Below are 11,904 nucleotides of genomic sequence, written 5' to 3' on the forward strand. Positions count from 1 at the left end.
CACACAAAACAATCGAACACTGTGGCTGTCTGTACAACACACTGACTCCATAACTCAGTCCTACAGTCTTTGTTGACGCGCACGCGAGTTACCCACAGGTCCTCACTACTCGGAAGTGTAATTCCGTCGGGTGCTCCTCACGCACCCGCTGAAGATGATGGCGTCGACGACGCAACCTCCCCACGGGAACCGGGTTGCCAAGTGCACGGGAGCTCAGGAGTAGACCATCAGCTGCGCGTGCTGCACCAGGCAGCCCCATGCTGCGGCCGACGCAACACCGAGGTCACACCTTCCATCGGTGGTTGTGCTGGACCAGCTCCGACGTGGCACCATGATCACGATCTCGGTGACTGGTTGAGCCGAGACCGAGTCTGGACAGGATCAGCCCCTCACCCTGGCCCGCACACTCGTCCGCCAAAGGAACAGTATGTCAGGCCCAGTCTGGAACCACCACTTGCCTCAGGAACACTTCACGCTCTTCCCGGCTGGGTTGGTGACACCGGCTCGTCCGTTCAGTCTCCTGAGGTCCAACGACTAGCACTCTTGCCAGCTGGCCGCGTTCTTTCTCGGCCCGTCGCTGTTTCGGAGCTCACGCGCTCACGTTCGTCTGACCACACACACACCTTCGTCTTCGTTGGTTGTTTTTCGCTGTCGGCTTTACTTTTAGTTTCGATTTTGTTTGTTAGGAGCACTCTTACCACAGAGAGCTAGGCCTTGACGCACCGACAACTATGCCTCAGCGTCGGAGTGAAAGCCCCGAAAAATATTGATAATATTATCGACTGGACCAAACCCTGTATCGGCGTGGTACTCTGTAAGAATGGCGTTCAATGATGAAAGAACTCGCTGAAGATGAGACGCGCTTCTAAACTAAAACATTTACAGGAGCGGGAGCTGATGTTCGCGTGTCTACACTAGTCAGTGCGTAGATGCTGTTATGGCAGGGCGGCTAAACAAAAATAACTGCGTAACGTGCGTTGAATAAATTGTATTTATGTAAAAATTGTCAATTATGTGGGTAATAATATTACTATAAAAAACGTTTCAAAGGATTGGTAACAACTTTTTTTTTATGTTTTCGCACTGGCGTCCTATGGCGTTTGGTTAGAGCACTGGTTTGTTTTGCAGTCGTGTCATACTTCCTAAGGACAGATTTCGCAAAGTGTCTAATCTCAGCCTTTTTTTCTATGGTTTATCAACAGTTCCGAGAATACACCCCTGCCGCAGCAAATAGGCGTTTTACTGTTAACATACATATTAAATTTGTATATTCACGTCACTTTTAATGTGACAGAAATGCGGCAGTTCGCGATCGACACACACGTATCACTCCATCAAAGATGTCGTGTCTGACTTGCTCCGTCCCACAATAGTTGTCAGTGAATCTCTCTCAGTTCTGGTGAGATGCACACCGAGACAACATTTTTTTCAATGTTTTGAAACCTTCGGAGCGGTACATAGGTGACGCTGCACGTGCAGGACGACAACACCACATGCAGAGTGCTGAGAAAGCGGTGGCAGAAGGCGGGAGTTCGAGACCGAGCTCGTATTAAATGCGAAGCATTTGTTAGCGAACTTCGGCAACTTTAAATACATCCATCCATGCATCCGTCCGTCCGTCCGTCCGTCCGTCCGTCTATCTATCTATCTATCTATCTATCTATCTATCTATCTATCTATCTATCTATCTATCTATCTATCTATCTATCTATCTATCTATCTATCTATCTATCTATCTATCTATCTATCTATCTATCAATCTGTCTGTCTGTCTGTCTGTCTGTCTGTCTGTCTGTCTGTCTATCTATCTATCTATCTATCTATCTATCTATCTATCTATCTATCTATCTATCTATCTATCTATCTATCTATCTATCTATCTATCTATCTGTCTGTCTATTTATCTATCTATCTATCTATCTATCTATCTATCTATCTATCTTTCTATCTATCTAGCCAGCCAGCCAGCCAGCCAGCCAGTCAGTCAGTCAGCCACCTACAACTTTTTCCGCATCATATCCAAAGAGCTGTATGGGAGAAATATGGCACCGCTATTGGCTGAAGGCGGTCACGTGATCCTAACGCTTTCTGCTCTTTGTTTTTTAACAAGATGGTGGTGTGCATAGACACTGTTTTTGTAATGCGCCGGTGAAGCTTGTTGAGGTCGTACGTCGTAAAATTTACGCCGAAACAGTGTGGGCTTTTCGATGACGGTGTCGCTGATACGGGTTGTGCTCTTACGCTGCTGGTGTGCTCCGATTTTTCATTTAATACGCGTTCGTGTGGACTGCCGGCCACCGAAGAAGGCTTGTAATTTGAACTATTTTTGAGATGTCAGAAAATAAGGTAAGAGAGTTGTTTCACCTGTAGAATTAGTGCTGCGGTCTTCTGTTCCACGCATAAGTTGAAGTGCTGCGAAGTTGTTTCAGTATAAGTCTTTTTTTGACGGGGTGGTCTTTCCCGCTACACCGCGCCTTCGCCCAAGGGTCCTTTGCCATCTTATTTCTCTTTATTACTACGTCACGCTCTGTCTTCAAGCTTGCGCGCCGTTAACGCGCACAGTGATAATGAAACCCATGCAGCAGAATTGAGTGGTTAGATCCAAGCCGTTCCACAGAAGCAACTCCACATTTAAAAGGACACTGAAATGCGCATAGCGCGACTATTTTATACCCATCTTGAACTCTCGAAAACTTGGTACGCACTTGCGGGCTCTGCAATTTTTAGACAAATGCGCCAAGGCATTCTTAGATCCTTTTTAAAGTGCGCGAAGATCAGGGACTGCTTCTTCGCTAGCAGTTTGAAATACAGGGTGCAGTTCCTGAGACATAATGAGCACTCACTTAGTAATGCCTTCTAAGTAGATGTGGAAGACCTTTTTTCTCAATCCCACATGACGAACTCTTTGCTTCGATGAGGGCCTGCATAAGCGTAAGTGGCGTCATACCCTGTCGAAATTCAGCTGGCGTAACGGTAGACAAGTTTTAATCTCTGTTGGAAGCTCGGCTACTGAGCCGCAGGTCACGGGTTCGAATTTCGGCTGGGGCTCCTGCATTTCCAATGGAGGCGGAAACGTTGTAGGCCCGTGTGCGCAGATTTGGGTGCACGTTAAAGAACCTCAGGTGGTCGAAATTTATGGAGCCCTCCACTACGGTGTCTCTCATAATCATATTGTCACCACAGGGTCGTGACGTGGCCGAAGACAGGATATTTTGTGTTGGAATTTACCTGTTTATTTGGGCCTACCTGTGCCCGGTAAACGGAAAGTTCGATTACATTAGCAGTCCTGCGCAGATAGCGTTTAAGAGAATTTTATTTCCGGATATATCTTACACAGCTTATGTGCACACATAAAAATCGACAATGGTGGACAATGTGTATGTACAATGCAAGCTGTTATATACAGCGAAAAGAACTTATTTGCGTATGCAGTGACGTACAATGCAAAAATTGTACAACAAAGACAGGACATTCATGACACCGAGTTGATTAAACTTAAATAAACAGTAAGGCTATATGAACAACAAGGGGAGGTCATTCACAGTGTAGCGTGATGTTTTGCATTCACCTGTGAGAACAATTTGTTCTCACGCTCAAGAGCAATATTGCATAAAAAGACATGTTTCCAAAGAAGAAAAGAAAAATACACACTGTAATGTCACAGTGGTACAAGCTATAGCCCACCTCCTAAATAGGAGAGGAAAGGCATGGACACTCTGTTTTTTACGATAATAAATCGCGTAGACCACCGTCGGAGGAAAGCCTCCTCTCCCAGCACGACTAGTTCTGCGTTAAGATGCATAAGCATTATGATTCTTAGCCGAAGTAGTAGAGGAAACATGGCTCCCTGGGGGCATCCCCTCAGTCAGGCCAGTCCCCTTCGTTTCCATAAGACGAAGGCTTCGATAGCAATTAAGGGTACGACAAAGTTATCCCTGTGGCTACACTTCCACTGCATACTTGTTTGGACAATCCTGGTAACCATGCGCCAAAAGGTGCGCACTACTATACATTCATGGAAGACATGGTTCAGTGTTTCGATGCGACCGCATTGCGGGCATGGGGCGGAGGGCGCCACGCCCCACGCCGCAAGGCGGTCGGCCGTTGGTAAAGCCCCCATTCCCTGAGCCAGTTGAGGTCACGGACCTCGGAGGGGAGAAACGTGGTTGTAAGAGTCCAGTGTCTTTTCGCCCGGCATTTCCGGCGTTGTTCTTTAGATAAGCTTTTGAATGCTATTAATTACCTCATGTCGGTGGGGGCGTTTCCATAAGTTCTTGAACTGGAAAATCGTTTCGCCATTGTTGCAAAGATTTCATAACATGTGTCTAATACGCTGCTGGCTGCTCAGCAGCTGGTGCCGTGTCGTTTGCTAAACCAAAAAGTCTTCTAGAAGTTCCTAGCAGATACACCATAAGTTGCCTGCCTCGATACGATGAGTTCTCTGAGAGTGCCCAGGTGTTTTTGAGAGCCAACATGCGGCTCATTACATCAATGTTGGGTACACTGAGCCCTCCCCATTTTACTGGTAGGCGGACCAAGGCTCTGCCAACAGCTTTGGCGTGGCCATCCCCAAAAAAGGAGCCGCACGCAGTAACCACTCTCAGCAAAACCCGTCGAAGTGGTCGGGCAATTCTGGCTACATAAAGCAGTGGCGCTGTTATGCTGGATTTAATTAGATAAGCTCTTTCAGTAAAAGGTAGTTGAAACGTACTGGCGACATCAATGCGTCTGTCCACTTTGTGTTGGATTTCTTTTCATGTGGTGCGGGCTACGTCACAAGTCGAAAGGAAAGTTACACCTAAGACTTTAACGCCTTGGACGATTTGGACTCTATCAGGGAACTCTTCAATGTGCATCCCAAAGCACAATGCCTTGCTTTTTCCAGGATTCAAAGGTTGTCGTGTTGTGCCCTAGCGAAAGGCCATGCGCGTCCGGGCCGGCCGCTGGAGCTCCGAAAGGGACTAAGTCACTTCCGATGCGCGCGAGATAACGTCCATCCTTTATTCCATGCAACCAGCATACATATATAGCAGACACTCATGTGACCAATGACGTCAAGTACAAACGACAATTTACAATTGCGGGCGACAGCGCCAGATAACGCGGCCACTTGACGCGCCTGGGCGCTATCACCACATCTCCCCTTCTTTAACAATACGTTGACAGTTGCAACAAACTTCGCAGCACTGCCAGCGAAAGAACACTTTGCAGAAACAAAAAATGCGCAAGAACAATGCAGTCAATTACTGAACCTGTTGCGGTCCGGCCGTCGAACAAGACGACCAGATTGCGTTCGGTATTCAGGAAGGTCAGTTCCCGGCAAGGAAGGGCTAGATAGATCGTCAGGTGCCATGCTGTCTGTAACGCGATTAGAATTCTGTTCCGTTTCTACCCGACTATCATCTGCCTGAGGAAAATGATCGCTATCTCCCTCATCCTCACCTTCTTTTGGCTGTGAAAGAAAGCGCACCAAGGATTTCCTGTTTCTTTCTAGAACTACACCAGTGGAAGTTCTAACCACATACGACCTCGGCCGCTCAGCAAGTCGCAAGACTCGCACTTTTGCTTTGCAGTCCGTCACCCAGACATCCGCGCCCGGTTCGAGTGCTCGCAACGAAGCAGTCCTATGACGAAGGTTGAAGTTCCTACGCTGCCGCTGTCGGGCGGTCGTATCATGGCTTCTGAACTTTCTCAGGTTCACCGTCTGAGGCAGAAGGCTTGTGGGATGGACAGGCACCGTTGTGCGTAGCTGCCTGCCCATTAGAAGTTCTGCAGGGCTTTTCCCAAGTGGCCCCGGAGTGTCCCTGTACGCTAGGAAAGAAAGATATGGGTCCTTCGCTTTTGTCATGAGACCTTTGATTGTCTGGACCATCCTCTCTACTTCACCATTTGCCTGGGGGTACCTTGAGCTTGACGTCACAGCGCAAAACCCGTAGTTGCGGGCGAACAACTTGTATTCCGGCGACACAAATTGCGCTCCGTTATCAGACATAACAACTTCTGGTATGCCATGTCTTGCAAAGAAACTTTTAAGGTGCGTAATGACAGTGGCACTCGTTGTAGATGATAACAAAGCAATCTCTGGGTGCCTAGAAAAATAATTTACGACTACCAAATACTATTTTCTTTGAACATGGCAGAGATCAGCTCCTAGTTTTTGCCAAGGACGCTGTGGAGTGGTTGTCGGTGTAGTGCATGATCATCATCATCATTTTCTCAATCACCGCGCCGCGCCTCTCGCGCAGCAGATGCTAGCTTGAGCTGCGCGAGAAATAGAAAGAGCTGACACGCCTGGCGTGGCGGACGCTGGTAGCCGACGTGGCTCCGCTTCAGGCCTGCAATAAAGTGGCGAGATCGGCACGGCCCCATCGGCCGCCTTCGACGTCATCTCACGTCTCTTCTTCTCTCGCCGCTACATCGGGATCATTGGTTCTGGGTTTTGGTGTCTGTGCTCGGCGCATATGTGGTAATCGGTAACCAAAGCTTTCAGCTGATAACTCAACCCTGGCCACCATACCGACTCTTTGGCTCGAGCTCTGCATTTTTCAATTCCCAGATGACTCTCGTGCAAGCGTAACAAGACCTCTGCGCGCAATTTTCGAGGAATGACCAACCTCATACCTTTAAGTAGCACGCCTTCAGCAACTCTAAGCGTGGCTCTTTCCTGCCAATATGGACGCAAGACCATCGGAAGAGATGAGAATTTTGGCCACCCTTTCTGGCTTAATTTTACGAGTGCTTGACAAACTTCGTCAGCGGCTTGTTCTGCTTTCACTCTCTCGAAAGGCTGGCCTCGACCGCGTTTGACAAGCACCCTGAAACGTGCTTGCTGACGTCACTAATAGACAGTGCATTATCAGTTTCTTTTCCCTGAATTGGGGCCCTTACAACACATCTGCAGTAACCAAGCTTTTGCCCGGGACATGCACAACTTCATAGCTGAACCGCATGAGCCTCATGCGAAAACGCTGAATGCGAGGTGGTAAAACATCTAAAGGAGATTTTCCCAGCAAGGTTACAAGAGGTTTGTGGTCGGTTTCACACACAATTTCAAGACCTTTGATGTACCCTTCGAATCGTTCTGCCGCCCACGTCATTGCTAGTGCTTCTTTTTCAATCTGGGAATATCTGGTTTCGGCAGGCGTCAACGATCGCGATGCAAAAGCAACGGGTCGTTTTTCGTTGTTTGGTTGAACTTGCATCAGTACCGCCCCCAAACCGAATGATGACGCATCGGCGGGAAGAATCATAGGGTACTTTGCATCATAGTTAGCCATGACGCGCGCCGAACCAACGTCTTTAACGTATGACAGCGCTTGCTGTTGGGCTGGTCCCCACGTCCATTCAGAACTCTTCAAAAGGAAGTGACGTAACGGCGCCGTTTTCGAAGCCAAATCTCGTATGAATCTTGCGAGAATATTAGTCATACCAAGCAGCCGTCGAACGTCAGACACGTTATTTGGCGTCGGCAGTTCTTTGATGGCCCGGACCTTTTCAGGGTCCGGCCTGATTCCATCTCGACTTAGAACACAACCAAGAAACTTGATCTCGGTTACTCCAAAACAACACTTTTCTTTGTTTAGCGTAACACCAGCACTCATGAGACGGTCTAAAGACGCAGACGCTCATCATGTTGAGCTTTGTCGCAGCCATAAATGAGCACATCATCATGTTTACAACGCCTGGGATTCCTTCCAGAATCAGCGACATTTTCTTTTGAAAAAACTCAGGTGCTGACGTTATTCCAAACGGTAGCCTCTGAAAACAGTATCGCCCAAAGGGCGTAAAGAAGGTAGTCAACAATAGGCTTTCCGGCGACAACGTGATCTGATAAAATCCAGAATTAGCGTCCAGCTTCGAAAAAACCGATGCTCTCTTAACAGACCAAGGCTATCTTCAACCGTTGGCATAACATAGCGCTCGCGAAGTACACATTTATTTAGTTGCGTCAATTCAACGCAAATACGAATGTCTCCAGAAGGTTTGAGTACTGGTACAATACCTGCGCACCATTCTGTTGGTTCGTCTACTTTGTGGATTACGTCATCTCGCTCCATACGCTCGAGCTCCTGCTTCACTCGGTCCCGCAGGGCTAAGGCAATGAGACGCGCAACCGGAATAGCAAAGGGTACCGAGTTCGGCTTCAGTCTGATATTGTATTCCCCTTTCATAGCTCCCAGACTACCGAAAAGCTGAGGGTAGGAAGCTTCGATGGCTGTTGCGCTACTGACCGAGTAAGCGAACTTGATCAGCTCAAGCGCTTCGAGCGCTGGGAGACCCAAAAGTATCGAGCGTAAAGCCGAGACTACGTACACAGTTTGTCAGACAATGCGGTGTCTCCACTGTATGGTGGCAAAATATTTTCCGAGAACATGCAGTGGCTCATTCGCAGGGCCTGTTAAGGTTATGTCGCACTTGTCTAATTTGGTAGGCAATCCCGGAAATGTTGAGGGTACAACGGACACTTGTGCACCCGAGTCAAGTTTAGCGAACACCGGAGTGCCGTTAATGATAACTTGAGCATACCGAGAATTGGAGTGCTCCCCATTTACCACGCCTACGAAATACTCCCCTTTTTTCATAAGAGAGAAGAAATCTGTACCTTCTTTCGCTCGCCTGCAGCCTTTTTCCGACACACCACTGCAAAATGTCCGGAACAACCGCAGTAGTTGCATTTCGCAGCTCGTGCCGGGCAGGAGGTTGATTGATTGATTTGTGGGGTTTAACGTCCCAAAACCACCATATGATTATGAGAGACGCCGTAGTGGAGGGCTCCGGAAATTTCGACCACCTGGGGTTCTTTAACGTGCGCCCAAATCTGAGCACATGGGCCTACAACATTACCGCCTCCATTGGAAATGCAGCCGCCGCAGCCGGGAATCGAACCCGCGACCTGTGAGTCAGCAGCCGAGTACCTTAGCCACAAGACCACCGCGGCGGGGCTGCCGGGCAGGAGGTCCTCGGGTGCTCTCCTTGACCGCAGTTGGGGCAAGAACTGGATGTGAGAGTTTGGTAGGACTGTGGTCTGGTGCGCTGACCTTGTGTGACCGGTGCACTGGTCCTTGACGAGGTTCCGGAACGCTGTCCTGAAGAATTCTTTCGGGGCTGCCGTTGTTTGTTGACCGCGTCCAGGTTGCTGGCTCGCGCTTCCGAAGGTTCGTCGCTGGTTTCTCGCAGCTGTTGCTGCTGTCGTTGGACGGTCTCCTTTAAGCGAGCTTTTGGGAAAGCGCTGGCGAGGGTAAGATTTGCATCCATTTGCAGAGACTCCGAGAGCTTGGCATCACTGAGGCCGACTACAAACCGGTCGCGGATCATGCGTTCCGTTTCCTTGTAGTCGCACCGGTCCGCCAGTGTGTGCAACGCGGTGATGAATTGGTCGACGGACTCGCCTGGTTGTTGTATGCGTCGGTGAAAACATGCGCTCTCGTAAACGAGGTTCCCTGTGCCCACGAAGTGATCGTCGAACTTTTTTCTGACGACTTCATACTGCTTCTGCTGTTGTTCAGATAGTGTGAAGGTCGAAAAGATCTCTCTCGCTTGCCTGCCCATTGTGTAGAGTAGAGTCCGGACTTGCGCTTCTTCACTTCACTCATTTAAGCCAGAGGCAAAGCGGTAGTCGTCGAATGGTTGGATCCAGGAAGGCCATTCGGACGTTCTTTCGAAGTCAAACGCTGGCGGAGCTGGAACCGCGAACATGTTGTGAACTGGCTTGACTTCTTTGTCTTCTGACATGGCGCCGCTTGACGAAGACTGGTTCAACGCCCCTCGAATATCAGAAGAATCCCACTTCTGACACCATGCTGGTTTGAGGCACCAGTCTCTTCGGGGGCGTGAGTTCGAATCCCACCGCTGCCACCATGTCGTGTTGCGCCCTAGCGAAAGGCCATGCGCGTCCGCGCCGGCCGCAAGAGCTGAGAAAGGGACTGAGCCGCTTCCGATGCGCGCGAGATAACGCCCATCCTTTATTCCATGCAACCAGCATACATATATAGCAGACACTCATGTGACCAATGACGTCACGTACAAACGACACTTTACAATTGCGGGCGACAGCGCCAGGTAACGCGGACACTTGACGCGCCTGGGCGCTATCACCACAGACGTGCTCCCGACAGTTAACCATGCGTGTGGAATATTCGCAGAAAGGCTCTGTAGCTATCTATGCTCCGAATAAACAACGAGATGTAATCGGCGTATGCCGCTACTTTCACTTCGCCCAAGCCTGGAAAAGGGAAACAGCGTATCGAAGTGCATTTCTAGATTTGTTTCAATAATATATCTATGCATAGTACAAAGAGAATTGCGGAGAGGAAACAGCCTTGTCGAATGCCCTTACTTACTGCAATAGGTTCAAATGTAAAGCCATTCACTACTAATGACGTTTCTAAGTCTGTGTAGAGTAAGCGGAGGGTGTCGGTTAAATGTGCTGGGAAGCCATAACACTCAAGCACAGCAAAGAGATAGTTCTATTCTACGCGATCAAGAGCTTTTTCCTGATCCAAGCAAACAAAAATGCCAGATATTTGTGTTCTTGTAGCGTACGTGAATAAATCGTGAGTCAGTGCAAGCGAGGAATAGATCGTACGACCTGGGACACAGCAAGTTCGTATGTCACTTAATATGTCCGGTAGAATGGTTGTTCTGCGGTTTGCAAGGATGGCTGTCATTATCTTATAATCCGAGTTAAGTAGAGAAATGGGCCTCCACGCCCTTGGATCGGACGGCTCTCCCTCGCTTTTAAGCAAGAGTATAACTCTGCTCTCACGAAACGTATTCGGTCCGATTCTGTCAGCAAGAAGCCCATTTAGGATTCTCAAAAGGTGGTCTTGTATTGTTTCAAGGAAGGTTTTGTAGAAACTCAAAGGTATCCCATCAGGGCCGGCGGCGGCGGTTGTGTTCATGCGCTGAAGCACGATGCGTAATTCATCCAGCGTCATTGGGCTGCACAGACCATCGCAGAGCTCCTCCAGTACGCGGAAAATTCTCTCGCAAAACTCAATAACTATGGTGGTATAGTTCACGTCGTTTGCAATCTCAGCACTGAAAAGATTCGAAAAATGTGTTTCAAAGACCCTCATCCTGTCTTCAGCTCGTGCAGACTGTTCGCCGTTCGGCAACTGAACGAAAGGGACATGCATTTGTTCCCACAAGGAGCCGTTGCGAACACTTCGAAGAACAGCTGAATCTGAAACCGGTCGTCCGTTGATAAAAGACTGCGCAGCCGTGCGCGAACTAAGACGTAGCAAAAGTTCGTACCACGCTTTTAACTGATTTAGATAGTCGTGCATTTTGAACGTCAGCGTCTCGCCTCTGCGTACAATGGCACTTTTCGTAGCGTGTCGTTTATCTCTGTCGGCAGGCGCGCTTTCCTTTCGCGCCCCGCTTTGATAAGCTCGGCGCACCAACTGTGTTTCAATACGTCCCAGTTACGGGGTCAGGCGGCCCTTTGCATGCTTGCTCTAGTGCATTGCGCAGTAATGCTTCGCTTTCCGGGTCGTGCACGAGTGTGGTGTCCATTTTCAAATGGTTTCTAAATGTAGTGGATTGTTCCAAAAAAAATTTTACAGACGCTTGAAAGTGGTCTGTAGTGTATGAAACTTTCGGTGGGAAATGTAGGAACTCGCAGCTAAGGACATGTGTGGCAAGCAAGTACGGAAAATAGAAGCGGTCTAGCCGGGTCATGTTGGGACCCCGTTGCCCTGTTGCAACGAAGTCATTTCCGTGAGTGTCGACCCACGCATCCCTGAGCTTGAAATTGCGGATGAGTTGTTGCTATACGCTAACTCAGCTATATTGTCTGCTTTCTCTGCGTCCAAGCGCATCTCTGTCAGTGCCCTCAACACAGCTAAAATCCCCTACTAAGAAAGTAGGGTAGTTGTCAAGCATAAATGAGTCCAGTGAATT

The 11,904-nt window shown here is 48.8% G+C and overlaps 1 pseudogene; it reads right to left on the bottom strand.

Annotated features, from left to right (window-relative positions):
- Nucleotides 1–213: 213 nt before the first annotated feature.
- On the bottom strand, nt 214–9,593 carry LOC142765164 (uncharacterized; annotated as a pseudogene).
- Between the last annotated feature and the right edge of the window lie 2,311 nt (nt 9,594–11,904).

This window comes from Rhipicephalus microplus, chromosome 6 (assembly GCF_043290135.1).
Source record: "Rhipicephalus microplus isolate Deutch F79 chromosome 6, USDA_Rmic, whole genome shotgun sequence".
Taxonomy (NCBI): Eukaryota; Metazoa; Arthropoda; class Arachnida; order Ixodida; family Ixodidae; genus Rhipicephalus; species Rhipicephalus microplus.